Source organism: Crinia signifera, chromosome 5, assembly GCF_055691185.1.
Source record: "Crinia signifera chromosome 5, ASM5569118v1, whole genome shotgun sequence".
Classification (NCBI taxonomy): domain Eukaryota; kingdom Metazoa; phylum Chordata; class Amphibia; order Anura; family Myobatrachidae; genus Crinia; species Crinia signifera.
Genome location: NC_139221.1, coordinates 318,254,555 through 318,270,358, shown reverse-complemented (window position 1 = coordinate 318,270,358; position 15,804 = coordinate 318,254,555).

Here is a 15,804-nt window from a genome sequence, read left to right as displayed (position 1 = left end):
ACTCTTAGTGACCTCGAGATTCGACGCAACCGGCCGGCATCAATCGTCCGTCGCCTGTCGGGCAAAACCGGCCTGGCTCTGGCCCATCCCTTTAGCATCCTGGAAAGCATGAAAGACTTGGTGACGTCTCTCTTCCCACCAAGACGCAAAAAGAATGATATGCCTGCCAGAGAGTGTCCAACAAAACTTCTGGACTTACCCTCCGTGTACAGGTTCCATACATAGGCATTAATAAGACGCTTAGAGCTCTTACCTGTGCCACCCTGCTCAAGCATGAACTCGCTCCAGCGCTCCCATGAGGCCAGATAAGCTCTAAATGTAGCTGGCGCTAGCGACCGCAGGGCCAGCTCCTCTACCCCTCCAGAGGCACCTGCCATAAAAAAGATGGACATTGTTCACCATACTTCTGGGCTAAAGGCACAAGTTGCCTGAATCTTACCCATTCGAAACGGGACAATGCATCCTCTACTTCATTAAGAACGCCTGGGACGTGCTTGGCTCGCAACGTAATGTTGTTCGCCAAGCACATTATCACCATCCGTGCTAAAATACGCAAAACTGGGAGAGAGGTTGACCTTAGTTGTGTAATGGATTGGACCACCCCTAGGTTATCACACCAAAAGACAGCCTCCCTGTTTCCCAATTCTGAGCCCCAGAGCTCTAAGGCGACCATTATTGGAAATATTTCCAATAATAGCATATTCTTGGTCATGCCGTCTCGTGCCCAAGATTCAGGCCAGGCCTCTGCGCACCAACGTCTCGCATAAAATGCGCCGAATCCGAAAGATCCTGCAGCATCTGTATATAATTCCAACTCCGCATTTTCAACGGCTGGAGCTTGCCATATGCATATGCCGTTGAAATTATCCAGAAACATTTCCCACACTTTCAGATCCCTCTTCATTTCTGAAGATAGACGTAGAAAATGGTGGGGTTTGCGAATCCCGACGGTCGCTCGCTGAAGTTTTCTACAAAATATTTTGCCCATGGGTATAACTCTATATGCGAAATTAAACAGGCCCAATAAAGATTGGGCCTTTCTAAGTGTTAACTTAGCAGCCGCGATGGCATAACGTATTTCGTCATGTAACCGACGTACTTTATCTAGGGGAAGCTTACACAGCCCTAGCTCGGAATCAATTTCAATTCCGAGGTACACCAACTCAGTAGTAGGTCCCTCGGTTTTTTTCCCCCTGCCCCGGGAACCCCGAAATCTCTAAATAAATCAAGCGCTGCTTCTAGTAACCTAAGGCACAGGTCAGAACTTGGAGGACCCACTAAAAGAAAGTCATCCAAATAATGAGTAAATGCTGTCGGCTTCCGACACTTCCTGCAGGCACCACTGCAAAAATGTGCTAAAGCGCTCAAAATAAGCACATGAAATGGAGCAACCCATGGGCAAACCTTTATCTATGTAAAAACCCCCATTCAATTTAAATCCCATGTACTGAAATGCGTTCTTATGTAAAGGTAATAATCTAAAAGCTGATTCAACATCCAATTTGCACATGAGGGCACCAGGACCAATTTTTCGAATGATGTCTATAGCCTCCTCAAATAAACAATAATTAACTGTGCACAAATCGTCATTGATGGCGTCATTGACAGACGACCCTCTAGGACAAGAAAGATGCTGAATCAGCCTGAACTTCCCTTTAACTTTTTTGGGAACCACCCCAATAGGGGACAAAATTAGTCCCTCAACTGGTGGTGTTGAAAACGGGCCTGCCATGCGACCTAGTTTTACCTCGGCTTCAACTTTTTGTGATATTATGTCAGGCTGCATTGCCCATTATTAAATGAATATCACCTACCTTGGCCATGCTTCGTATTACTTCCCTTATTAATATTATTGTAAGGCCTGCTCCCATACTGTCTTATCCACCCCTTATTCTCAGGAGCCCTAATAGGTGTAGCTGATTCGGCAACTTCGCCGTATAATTCTAAGTCTTACTTTCCAAAATCATACACCTCCCGGCCATGCTGCTTCCTCCTAAACTCTTCGCCATAGACCCGCCAACCGGGACCGACGTAAGAGGTGTAGAGTTTATGAATAAGGAACTGGTATCTCACCAGGTTGACATATTCATCCGGATGTGTCTCTAAATAGCATGCCGCAAAATTAAGTATGCCTCTTACCCAGTTATTATAAGTGCGAAAGGCATCCTCGCTAGCGGGTCCTTTCTTCCTTGCGGCTAGAAGGGCCCGTCTGTCTTTGCTTGTTAAAGCAAAGATATCTACATAGCGCCCTTTACTGATCCTATCCCTAGCTCTAGGGCGCAAACCCCGTTTAACAGCGGTGCTCGCGCACTGCACTGTATCAGACTCAACCGATACATTTGAGGACCCAGAGTTATGGGACCTATATTCCCTACGCCTCTTCCGTCTTCGTCTCCTCACGACGCCGTCCGAAGATGACTTATCTTCGGAAGACGTCAATGGCAATGAGGAATCCGAGGTTTCATTTCTGCGCCGTCTCTTCCGAGCCTTTGCAGATTTTTTCCGCTTAGCTTTCTTCTCTACAGAGGAATCCTCTGACCCACCACTGCTAGACCCTGCATTATCATCCTTTGTCCAGTCAGGATCATTCGTGGACTCACCAGTATCGGATGATGCTGCCCTCCTTCTTCCACGTTCACCTCCTCCTCGACTTGACGATGGTCCTTCCATGGCTTGCTCCGCGGAATCTTGACCTGTCAATAGAGGTTCATTAACAACCCCTATCCCAGTTGGAACATTCGGCGATACCCTTTCCGCTGAGGAAATGGCGTTTCCCCCTCGCGCCGCAGTAATAGTCGGAGCTATCGCTTTGGCTATGAGGTCAGATACTGACTCCAGAGTTGCCGAAGGAGCAGCGCTCCCCTGTCCACCTGGCCCGGCGGTCATCAAAGGATCCATTGCAGACACCACCGCCGCACAATTGATGTTAGCGCGGATGCGTCTAGCAAAACTATACTCCCTGCTGTGCTTGTTCCCCTTACTGTGTCCGCATAAGTGCGGCCGGGTTGTAACCCTGCCGTTGGTGAAATTCTGCTAACCTCGGTCGCCCTTTCGGCTGCCAGCCTTCTACGCTCACGGCGCCTGGCCCTGGCGTTATTGGGATTGCTCCCATTACCTTGGCCTGTTTGTACAGGGCCCGCGCGACTGCTCTTGCTTCCCCTACTTGCCAGTCCGCCCCGTGTGTCATGCCCGGCCCCACTAACCTGAACCCCAATCTCGCTGTCCCTTTCAGACTCATTGCCAGATTCGGACCCGGAAGATAACGATTCATCCAAATCCTCACTGGCATCCTGTCCTAAACCTATTGCGACAGTAAGCATGGCATATTCTGCATCAGTCAGCTTATGCCTAATATCATTGATAAAATGGCCCTCAGGTATGGTGTCCCTTAGCCTCCCACCAGATGGCGCTGCATTCCCAGCCAGCCTACAATCTGCTCCAGAGGCAACCTGACTCCCCTGTCATCCTATCTGCACACTGCTGTGTGCTACATCATGCCTAGGACCCCCAGCCACTGGAGCCTGTGACCTTTTCTATTCTTTTTATTTTCACTGCCCTGGTGGTCTAATGGCCGACCTCCCCCTTCATTTATCATTAACATTGCCTGGCCAGGGCTGGGCTGTCCAGATCCAGCCCTGACCATGACACTCTCCTCATTATTTGGGGGCAGGCTGCTATGCCTAGCAGCCCGCCTCCCCCTGCTACTCGCCGGAGCACCGCCAGGCTGTTTCCAGGCGGCTGCCCGGCGCGAACTACAACCCCCATAATCCCCTGCGCGCTCCGGAGCGGGCCTAGCCGTCCGCCGGAGCCTCGCGCGGCAGGAGGTGCATCCGCCCCCCTGCAATGTTCATCTCCTGCTCTCAGCCTCTGCCGCCCGCCCGCCCGCTTGTACTACCCGGGCAGGCGAATCCTTTGCTAGCGGCCTACCCCGCTGGCGTCCGCCCGCCCGAGCACCGCGGCCGGACGGAGTCATCGCCCTGGAGCTTCCCCGCCGCCCGCCCGCTTGAGTACTGCGGGCGGGCGTTGTAACCCAGCCCGTGGAAACCCTTGCAGGAGCCATGACTGGGGGAGCATTAATGAAAGCTCCGCGCTGGTGATGGGGATAAGCCCCTCTCCTCACCGCGCACAGGAGGCCTATTCCTGGGCCTGACTAAACCAGCCCCGGCATATCTAGTGGGAGCCCCCACTGATCTTTTAGGACATAACAATAGGTTAGAGATAGAAAGAAAAGAATAGGGAAAAGAGATTAAGCTTTAATAAGTTGATAGTGTGAGAGAAAGATTAGAAGAGAAAGAAAACAGAGATATAGAATTACAGTAACAGTTATTATAAGAATGTCTCTGTACTCAACAGTCCTCCTCAACGTTTCCTGAAGCAAGAGGCAGAATCTTCTGGAAGCAAGAACATCACCCCATCAATCTCCACCTCTGACCTCAAGCAGCCTATCCTGGACCGTCATTCAAATCAGCCGGCCCGTCAATCAAGATAAGCCGAACCCCCGGACCCAGATCCAGTGTGTGAGCTAAGGATTCCTGCCAATAGCCAGGTGAGTTTATGCTGTTTTCAGCCAGACAAGCTGGCTTCTACAGTCTTTCTGGTATGAGGGGGGGAGAGAAAAAAACTGCCCCCTCCATGTCACATTACCTGAAGGCAAATGTGGGAAGGGGGGGGGGGGGGAGAGGAAAGCACACAGCAGCTCTGTCCCCAGGCAGGCAGTGACCCAGCGTCTTCCCCCAGTGTCGGGAGAGGGTCCTCAGGCAGTGCCCCGGCGTCTTCCCCTAGCGGCGGGAGGGAGTGGACACAGCAGGCAGGCAGTGACCCGGCATCTTCGCCCAGTGGCAGGCTGCGGCGGGAGGGGGTCCCCAGGCACCATCTCAGCCTCTGTCCTGAGGCAGTGACTCGGTGGCACTCTCTTCCAGCCCATCAAGCTGGGAAGCCGGGTAAATTAATTTCATACTGGCCATTAATCCGGGAAGGGCCCGGGGAGCAACCCTGCTAGCTAGCAAGGTTGAACTCCCAGCAAATTGTTCCTGGGAATTTGGCCCTGGAACCTTTCACACCAGCCCAACCCGGGAATTTAGGCTGGTGTGAAACGGGTATTAGTTGAATGGATAGTGAAAGCAAATTCTTTCTCTAATGAGCAAAACCATGTGACAGCAGGTGGGGCAGATGTAACCTGTGCAAAGAGAGTTATGGGCCCTACACACATGCCGATGTGTGCAGGGCTACCTAGCTATGCTAGGTCGGGCTGTGCTGCGCCGCTATCGCCTAGCACACAGAGCTGACAGCCCACACACAGAGCGAGCTGTCAGCTCTGTGTGCTAAGCGAGCAGACAGTGCCAGTGTTCTCCGGTGGGAGAACACTGCCGATGCCGAGATTGATGGACACTGTCCATCAATCTCGGCCACCGATAAAGACGCGCGGGGACGCGCACGGATGCCGATACAGCCCCCACACATACACCGATGTGAGGGCATTTGCTAAGCGACTTTGCAAAGCTAAGCAAAATCGCTTAGAAAATGCCTAAATATCGGCATGTGTGTAGGCCGTATAAGATTTAGGTCAGTTGTGTTCAAACTGAAATCTAAATTGCAGTGCAAAAATAAAGCAGCCAGTATTTACCCTGCACAGAAACAAAATAACTCCCCCAAATCTAACTCTCTCTGCACTTGTTACATCTGCCCCAACTGCAGTGCAGCATGGTTTTGTCCATTAGAGAAAGAATGAGCTTTTTCAATGCATTTTGAATCAGGCCCATAATTCAGTATTATAATCCATCAAATTCTCTCTAGAATAGTGCATTGTAGAGGTTTGTCGAGAGGACTGGATAGATTGATTCCCCAAGCTAAATAATTTGGGGTTCTGGTTCCTCATACAACGCCATAGGGTTCTATAGGGTATCACCAGCAAAAGCTGACTAATCCCGTATGCACTACCTGGCTGTAGTGCATACGGAAATGCAGTTAAAAACCCCGATAACGGTGGTTTTACAGAATTTTCGCTTTGGAGCCTCCCCCCCCCCGATGAATTACACCGGGCACCCACTGCTCATCTGCGGGTCTATTGGGCATCCGAGTAACCCTCATGCTGTCATTGCCGCTGAAATTGCCACCCCGTTTTCTGAAATGCTGCCATCATGTCAATCAATTTGTCCCTATCACGGTAATATTTTTTGGTAAGGTGCCTCACTTCCCTGAATCTCGCTGTGTGATAAATACTCAGACACCAGTCAGATCCTCATTTCATTGCATTTCTTTGCTCCTGAGACCCTTTGTATCAGCACAAATGATCCCGGGGTGGGTGGGCTGTGGTTTTCTATGTGACATTGGAACCTAAAACAATAATTCTTGTGCTGACAAAGATCCCCTATAACACTACACAATACGTTTCTGCGTGTTTGTATGAGAGAGTCGCTATGTCCCCTAGCAACAGGCATTTCATCCCTTCAAACTTTTACTGCACCGAATTCTTTATTGTAAAGAGAGAGCGACCTGTTAATCTTCTAACGGATAAATGACAGGCAAACTAGCACAGTGGGATCTACGTGACAATGGCTTTAGGTGGTGAGACTTCTATCAATGGGTCAAAATGAGACATTGGGTCTGATTCTCGTTGGTTTCCAAAGGCAAATGAGGATGAGGATGAGTTATTTTGTTTCTGTGCAGGGTAAATACTGACTGCTTTATTTTTGCACTGCAATTTAGATTTCAGTTTGAACACAACTGACCTAAATCTAACTCTCTCTGCATAGGTTACATCTGCCCCACCTGCTGTCACATGGGGCCTTATTTTGGTTAATTCTTTCTGACAAGATCCTTCTTAGATGGACAAAACCATGTGCACTGCAGGGGGGGCAGATGTAACATGTGCAGAGAGAATTAGATTTGGGTGAGTAATTTTGTTTCTGTGCAGGGAAAATACTGACTGCTTTATTTTTACACTGCAATATAGATCTCACTTTGAAGTAAGACCCCACCCAAATCTAGTTCTCTCTGCACAAGTAACACCTGCCCCACCTGCAGTGCACATGGTTTTGCCCATCTAAGAAGGATTTTGTCAGAAAGAATGAACCAAAATAAGGTCCATGGTTTTGCTCATTAGATAAACTAATACCCATTTCACACCAGCCTAAATTCCCGGGTTGCAATATAGATACTGTATACCCAAATCTAAAGGGCCCCTTACACTAGAACGATATATCTGATGCTGAAATTGGATGCAATTTCCCTTGAACTCCCCCTCGACCTTCCCGGGAGTAATTGCATCCGATTTGGTACTTTGGTGTCATTTTGTGCATGCAGTTTGGTCCAATAAATTGTATGAGATTTATCTGGCCAAATTGTAGTGTACTATTATTTATTTATTATTTATTTATTATTTATTAACATTTTCTTATATATATAGCGCACACATATTCCGCAGTGCTTTACAGAGAATATTTGAACATTACATAGAAACATAGAATTTGACGGCAGATAAGAACCATTCCACTTATCCACTACCCACAGAAAGGGTAGTGGATAAGTGGAATAGCCTCCCATCAGAGATGGTAGAGGCTAAGACAGTAGAACAATTTAAACATGCTTGGGATAGGCATATTCTGAATTTCCTTACAAAGAAATAAGGATTAAAAAGGGTTGAGATTACCTGAAGTGTAAAAAAAGGGGCAGACTAGATGGGCCAAATGGTTCTTATCTGCCGTCAAATTCTATTTTTCTATGACCCATTGTGACATCACACGCGGTCCATTGTGACATCACAAGCGGTCCATTGTGACATCACAAGAGACCCATTGTAACATCACAAGTGACCCATTGTGACATCACACGCGGTCCATTGTGACATCACAAGCGGCCCATTGTGACATCACAAGCGAGCCATTGTGACATCACAAGCGAGCCATTGTGACATCACATGAGACCCATTGTGACATCACAAGAGACCCATTGTGACATCACAAGCGACCCATTGTGACACCGCAAGCGACCCATTGTGACATCGCAAGAGACCCATTGTGACATCGCAAGAGACCCATTGTGACATCGCAAGCGACCCAATGTGACATCGCAAGAGACCCATTGTGACATCTCAAGAGACCCATTGTGACATCACAAGAGACCCATTGTGACATCACAAGAGACCCATTGTGACATCACAAGCGGTCCATTGTGACATCACAAGAGACCCATTGTGACATCACAAGAGACCCATTGTGACATCACAAGAGACCCATTGTGACATCACAAGAGACACATTGTGACATCACAAGCGGTCCATTGTGACATTACAAGCGACCCATTGTGACATCACAACAGACACATTGTGACATCACAAGAGACCCATTGTGACATCACAACAGACCCATTGTGACATCACAAGAGACCTATTGTGACATCGCAAGCGACCCATTGTGACACCGCAAGCCACCTATTGTGACATCGCAAGCGACCCATTGTGACATCGCAAGCGACCCATTGTGACATCTCAAGAGAACCATTGTGACATCACAAGCGGTCCATTGTGACATCACAAGCGACCCATTGTGACATCACAAGAGAACCATTGTGACATCACAAGAGAACCATTGTGACATCACAAGAGAACCATTGTGACATTACATAGGCTGTGGCCGAATAGGCTGTGTGCATGGTTTAGCTGTGTGCATAATAGTTTTGAAGTGCATCATTTTTAAAGTGCGGCATAATTTAAATATAACTGTGGCGTTATACTGGCGTTACACTGAAGTGAAACAGAAGGACAGAAGCAACAACTGGGAATACCAAAGACAGCTTTGAGTGAGTTCAATTTATTTTACAGCATACTACCTCTGGCTGCTTAATCTGGCTATTCAACCATAACATCATCATTTTTACATCTGCAAACAACTTTTACTATCACTGTTAATGCTTGTATTTGCACTGTCAGTTTTGAAAATGCCCAGCTGTACCACTAATGCCTTCACCTGTCCTGCTCTTCCATTGATTTTAGTGTCCCCCAAAATTTTATTCTTGGCCCTCTTCTTCTCTATCTCTATACGTCCTCTATGGGTGAGCTTATTTGCTCACTCGACTTCCACTATCACATCTATGCTGATAACACTGAAATCTACCGCTCCTTTCCTGACCGCTCTCCCTCTATCCTCACTCATATCTCCAACTGTCTCTGTGCTGTCTACTCTTGGATGACCCAGCTCTTTTTCAGACTTAAAATATCAAGGACTAAGCTGACCTCTTCCCACCCTCCTGCATAAAACCCAACCATCTCTCATCCTAACCTACTGTTTATGCTCACCTCTTTCCCTTCTGTGTCACCCCTGTCTGTCTAACCCTCCCCTTTAGAATGTAAGCTCTCACGAGCAGGGCCCTCTCTCCTCATGTGCATTTCTTAGAATATATTAACCACTGCCACCCTGATGATTGCTTCAGTGTCCTGTCCCCTGATGCAACTATCCATATTAACCATGTACTTGTCCTAAACTGTCTTGTACTGTAATTTGTTATGTGTTTTTGCTAATAACTGTACTCTGTAAAGTGCTGCGGAATATGTATGCGCTATATAAGAAACTGTTAATAAATAAATAAATAAATCACAAGAGACCCATTGTGACATCACAAGAGGTCCATTGTGACATCACAAGCGACCCATTGTGACATCACAAGCGGTCCATTGTGATATCACAAGAGAACCATTGTGACATCACAAGCGACCCATTGCGACATCACAAGAGACCCATTGCGACATCACAAGAGACCCATTGTGATATCACAAGAGACCCACTGTGACATCACAAGCGACCCATTGTGACATCACAAGCGACCCATTGCGACATCACAAGCGACCCATTGCGACATCACAAGAGTTCCTGCCCCAGTGGAGCTTACAATCTATAATTAGGTTAATTAGTTAGGGTTAATTTTGGTTGGAAGCCAATTGACCTATCAGTATATTTTTGGATTGTGGGAGGAAACCGGAGTACCCGGAGTAAACTCACGCAAGTACGGGGAGAATATACAAACTCCGCACAGTTAGGGCCATGGTGGATATTGAAGCCATGACCTCAGTGCTATGAGGCAGTAATGCTAACCATTACACCGTCCGTGATACTATACTTTCTGCAATATATATGATATATCGCATGCACCAAAAGCACTCCATTCTCCATCCGATTACATCCGATTCTGACAAATCACAGGTGCGGTGAAACCAACCTAGAGGCTCCCAATCGACTCTCACGGGACCGCGCATTGGATGGAAGACACAAACGATGTGGCCCTTTTCAGACGATATATCGGCCCAAAACATCGAAATTGGCCAAAATCTGGCAAAATCGTTCTAATGTAAGGGGGGCCTTTATTCTGCACATGTTACATCTGCCCTGCCTGCAGTGCAGCATGGTCTTGTCCATTAAAAAAGGAGTTTTCCCATCTTTAATGGACAATCACCTCCATTATTTTATCTCTGTAAAAACACCAACTCAGCTCAAGAGTTATAGAGAACGAAACGGAAGATTAATTAAAACAACTTAAAATTTATACACTAGATAAAAGCTGAATAATATGATGGACACCTCGGTCAGACTATAGAGTGCAGTCGCTCCACATACAGGAACAGTCCGGTTTGGGGATAGAGAAGACCGGTAACCATCATCAGCTGGCCGGAGGGGTCTGGGCCTGGCCTGTGCGGGGTGTGGGAGGGTCAATCATATGACCAATCCCCTCTGCCGGCACGTAGTATATGTAAAGCATCTGAGCCGGTTATCTGTCTCCTCCTCACCGGCATCATCTTCACTCCAGCACCAACTCCTCTCGGACACCACACTGGGTCTCAGCCTTTCCTGCTGGACTGATTCACATTCTTCACCAGTAGGAGCCTTACATGCCCCCGGTGCCTCTACACTACTAGAATCTCTCTCATGCCCCCCCGGTGCCTCTACACTACTAGAATCTCTCACATGCCCCCGGTGCCTCTACACTACTAGAATCTCTCTCATGCCCCCGGTGCCTCAACACTACTAGAATCTCTCACATGCCCCCGGTGCCTCTACACTACTAGAATCTCATTACAATTTTTTGTTTTAAACACAAATGGGAAATATTTTAGCAGAGGCAAAAGGTCATGTTGGGAATGGTTGATGCTTAGAAATAGGTCGACATGCGTTTTCATGTTTTTTTTTTCCTAATTATTTTTAGCTTTTTCATACTGGTAAAATGTCCAGAAGCATGGGGAGTGAAGTGGGGTACGGGGGACACTAATTGGGGGCACATGTGTTGAAATCTACAAATTGAGAACAATAAAACATCAATAAACGTATGTAGACCTTTTCACGTATGGACCATTTTAGTGTCAACCGTTTGTTTTGTTTGCGTCGACCTATTGTCCATCTCAACCTAATAGATGGATGCTAACATCTATACTACACTACAGTATTCCCCATATGCAAATATTACCATACACATCTATACTACACTACAGTATTCCCCATATGCAGATATTACCATACACATCTATACTACACTACAGTATTCCCCATATGCAAATATTACCATACACATCTATACTATACTACAGTATTCCCCATATGCAGATATTACCATACACATCAATACTATACTACAGTATTCCCCATATGCAAATACTACCATAGACATCTATACTATACTACAGTATTCCCCATATGCAAATATTACCATAGACATCTATACTACACTACAGTATTCCCCATATGCAAATACTACCATAGACATCTATACTATACTACAGTATTCCCCATATGCAAATATTACCATACACATCAATAGTATACTACAGGATTCCCCATATGCAAATATTACCATACACATCTATACTATTCTACAGTATTCCCCATATGCAAATATTACCATACACATCAATAGTATACTACAGGATTCCCCATACGCAAATATTACCATTCACATCTATACTATACTACAGTATTCCCCATATGCAAATACTACCATAGACATCTATACTATACTAGAGTATTCCCCATATGCAAATATTACCATACACATCAATAGTATACTACAGGATTCCCCATATGCAGTTATTACCATACACATCAATACTATACTACAGAATTCCCCATGTGCAAATATTACCATACACATCTATACTATACTACAGGATTCCCCATATGCAAATATTACCATACACATCAATAATATACTACAGTATTCCCCATATGCAAATATTACTATACACATCTATACTATACTACAGTATTCACCATATGCAAATATTACCATACACATCAATAGTATACTACAGGATTCCCCATATGCAAATCTTACCATACACCTCAATAGTATACTACAGGATTCCCCATATGCAAATATTACCATACAAATCTATACTATACTGCAGTATTCCCCATATGCAAATACTACCATACACATCAATAGTATTCTACAGTATTCCCCATATGCAAATACTACCATACACATCTATACTACACTACAGTATTCCCCATATGCAAATACTACCATACACAGCTATACTATACTACAGTATTCCCCATATGCAAATATTACTATACACATCGATAGTATACTACAGTATTCCCCATTTGCAAATACTACCATACACATCTATACTACACTGCAGTATTCCCCTTATGCAAATACTACCATACACATCAATAGTATAATACAGGATTCCCCATATGCAAATACTACAATACACATCATCTATACTATACTACAGTATTCCCCATATGCAAATATTACCATACACATCTATACTATACTACAGTATTCCCCATATGCAAATATTACCATACACATCAATAGTATACTACAGAATTCCCCATGTGCAAATATTACCATACACATCAATAGTATACTACAGTATTCCCCATGTGCAAATATTACCATACACATCTATACTATACTACAGTATTCCCCATATGCAAATACTACCATACACATCAATAGTATGCTAGAGGATTCCCCATATGCAAATATTACCATACACATCGATAGTATACTACAGTATTCCCCATATGCAAATATTACCATACACATCGATACTATACTACAGAATTCCCCATGTGCAAATATTACCATACACATCGATACTATACTACAGTATTCCCCATATGCAAATATTACCATACACATCTATACTATACTACAGTATTCCCCATATGCAGATATTACCATACACATCAATAGTATACTACAGGATTCCCCATATGCAAATACTACCATACACATCTATACTATACTACAGTATTCCCCATATGCAGATATTACCATACACATCAATAGTATACTACAGGATTCCCCATATGCAATGCTACCATACACATCAATAGTATACTAAAGGATTCCCCATATGCAAATATTACCATACACATCTATACTATACTACAGTATTCCCCATATGCAGATATTACCATACACACCAATAGTATACTACAGGATTCCCCATATGCAAATACTACCATACACATCTATACTATACTACAGTATTCCCCATATGCAAATATTACCAAACACATCAATAGTATACTTCAGTATTCCCCATATGCAGTTATTACCATACACATCAATAGTATACTACAGGATTCCCCATATGCAAATATTACCATACACATCATCTATACTATACTACAGAATTCCCCATGTGCAAATATTACCATACACATCAATAGTATACTACAGTATTCCCCATATGCAGATATTACCATACACATCAATAGTATACTACAGGATTCCCCATATGCAAATACTACCATACACATCTATACTACACTGCAGTATTCCCCATATGCAAATACTACCATACACATCGATACTATACTACAGTATTCCCCATATGCAAATATTACCATACACATCTATACTATACTACAGTATTCCCCATATGCAAATATTACCATACACATCGATACTATACTACAGAATTCCCCATGTGCAAATATTACCATACACATCGATACTATACTACAGTATTCCCCATATGCAAATATTACCATACACATCTATACTATACTACAGTATTCCCCATATGCAGATATTACCATACACATCAATAGTATACTACAGGATTCCCCATATGCAAATACTACCATACACATCTATACTATACTACAGTATTCCCCATATGCAGATATTACCATACACATCAATAGTATACTACAGGATTCCCCATATGCAATGCTACCATACACATCAATAGTATACTAAAGGATTCCCCATATGCAAATATTACCATACACATCTATACTATACTACAGTATTCCCCATATGCAGATATTACCATACACACCAATAGTATACTACAGGATTCCCCATATGCAAATACTACCATACACATCTATACTATACTACAGTATTCCCCATATGCAAATATTACCAAACACATCAATAGTATACTACAGTATTCCCCATATGCAGTTATTACCATACACATCAATAGTATACTACAGGATTCCCCATATGCAAATATTACCATACACATCAATCTTGAATCTATACTTATACTTTGGCTTAATAAATAATGAATCATATTGAAGTAACTAATAATTGACTCAGTGGTTTCGGAACATGACACTCTCATCATCTGCCAGGGACGCCCCACTACAGACAGGAAGGATTCGCAGTATTACAACTTTCTTTCTTCTTGTTCTCTTGCGTTTTACCTTTATTTGAGGACATTCCTAAATACTCCCCATTTCTCCTGTGTTATTGCTTTAGCTGAACACAGCACGGATCCAAACATGTGTCAGCACTGCAATTATGGAACGTAATAGCTTTCAGCTCTCAACTTTAATTCACCGAGTGTCACTCACGCACCGCGTGTCGCCACCTGCTCTCAGACAAGCAACGGGCGCATTTATCGCAGATTTGGGATAATGGAGACTGCAAATGGCTGCACTCTCTGAAGAGAAGTAAATTCATGGGAAGACACCGGGGGCTAGACGTTCACTACTGTTCAAAAGTTTGGGGTCACCCAGGCAATTTTTGTGTTTTCCAGGAAAACTGACTTTTATTTATCAAATTTTTATTTGAAATAATAATTTTGTCCTTCGAACTTTGCTTTCGTCAAAGAATTACATTATTGCAGACCTTTGGCATTCTAGCTGTTCATTTGTTGAGGTAATCTGAAGAAATTCCCCCCCACGCTTCCTGAAGCTCCTCCCACAAGTTGGATTGGCTTGATGGGCCATTACTGTGGCATTGCAGCGCCCGGTGCTGGTTCTAATATATGGGGTACCTCTACTTTTCTTTGTCCCTCGTATTTTTGGAACTAGGACTGGTCCAAGAGGTTGGTGTTTATTTTTGAAATACGGTGGGAACCCAGCATGTTTGTCCACTGTTTTTCGGAAACTGGGACCTGCTCAGTTGGGTATGCTGGGGTGTGTGTGTTAGGTGTAAATAAGTTTGGTGAGGCACCGATAAGCAGTGCTTCCCATTGACAAGTGAAGGGGATGAAATGCCGGCGGGCGTGGCTAAGCTGTGGGCTAAAAATGGCCATTAAAAAAATGGTCAAAGCAGCACTTCTAGAAGTGCTTCATTAACAGGGGCTGCTGTGATTGGACAGCAGCTGGATGTCATTCACAGCAGCCCCTGTCAATTAAGCTTGTAGAAGAGCTGTTTTTTTCAAGACAGGGGGGCGGGGTGGTGCACATCACTGCTCTGTGGGGTCTGTGTACTAAGCCTAATAGGCCCCATACATCAGCAATCACAATTAATGGATTTCCAGATCCAGGGATTTTTTGGCCAGATAAATGGATTCTACAATCTATTTGACTTGCCCACACATTACAGATTTATTTC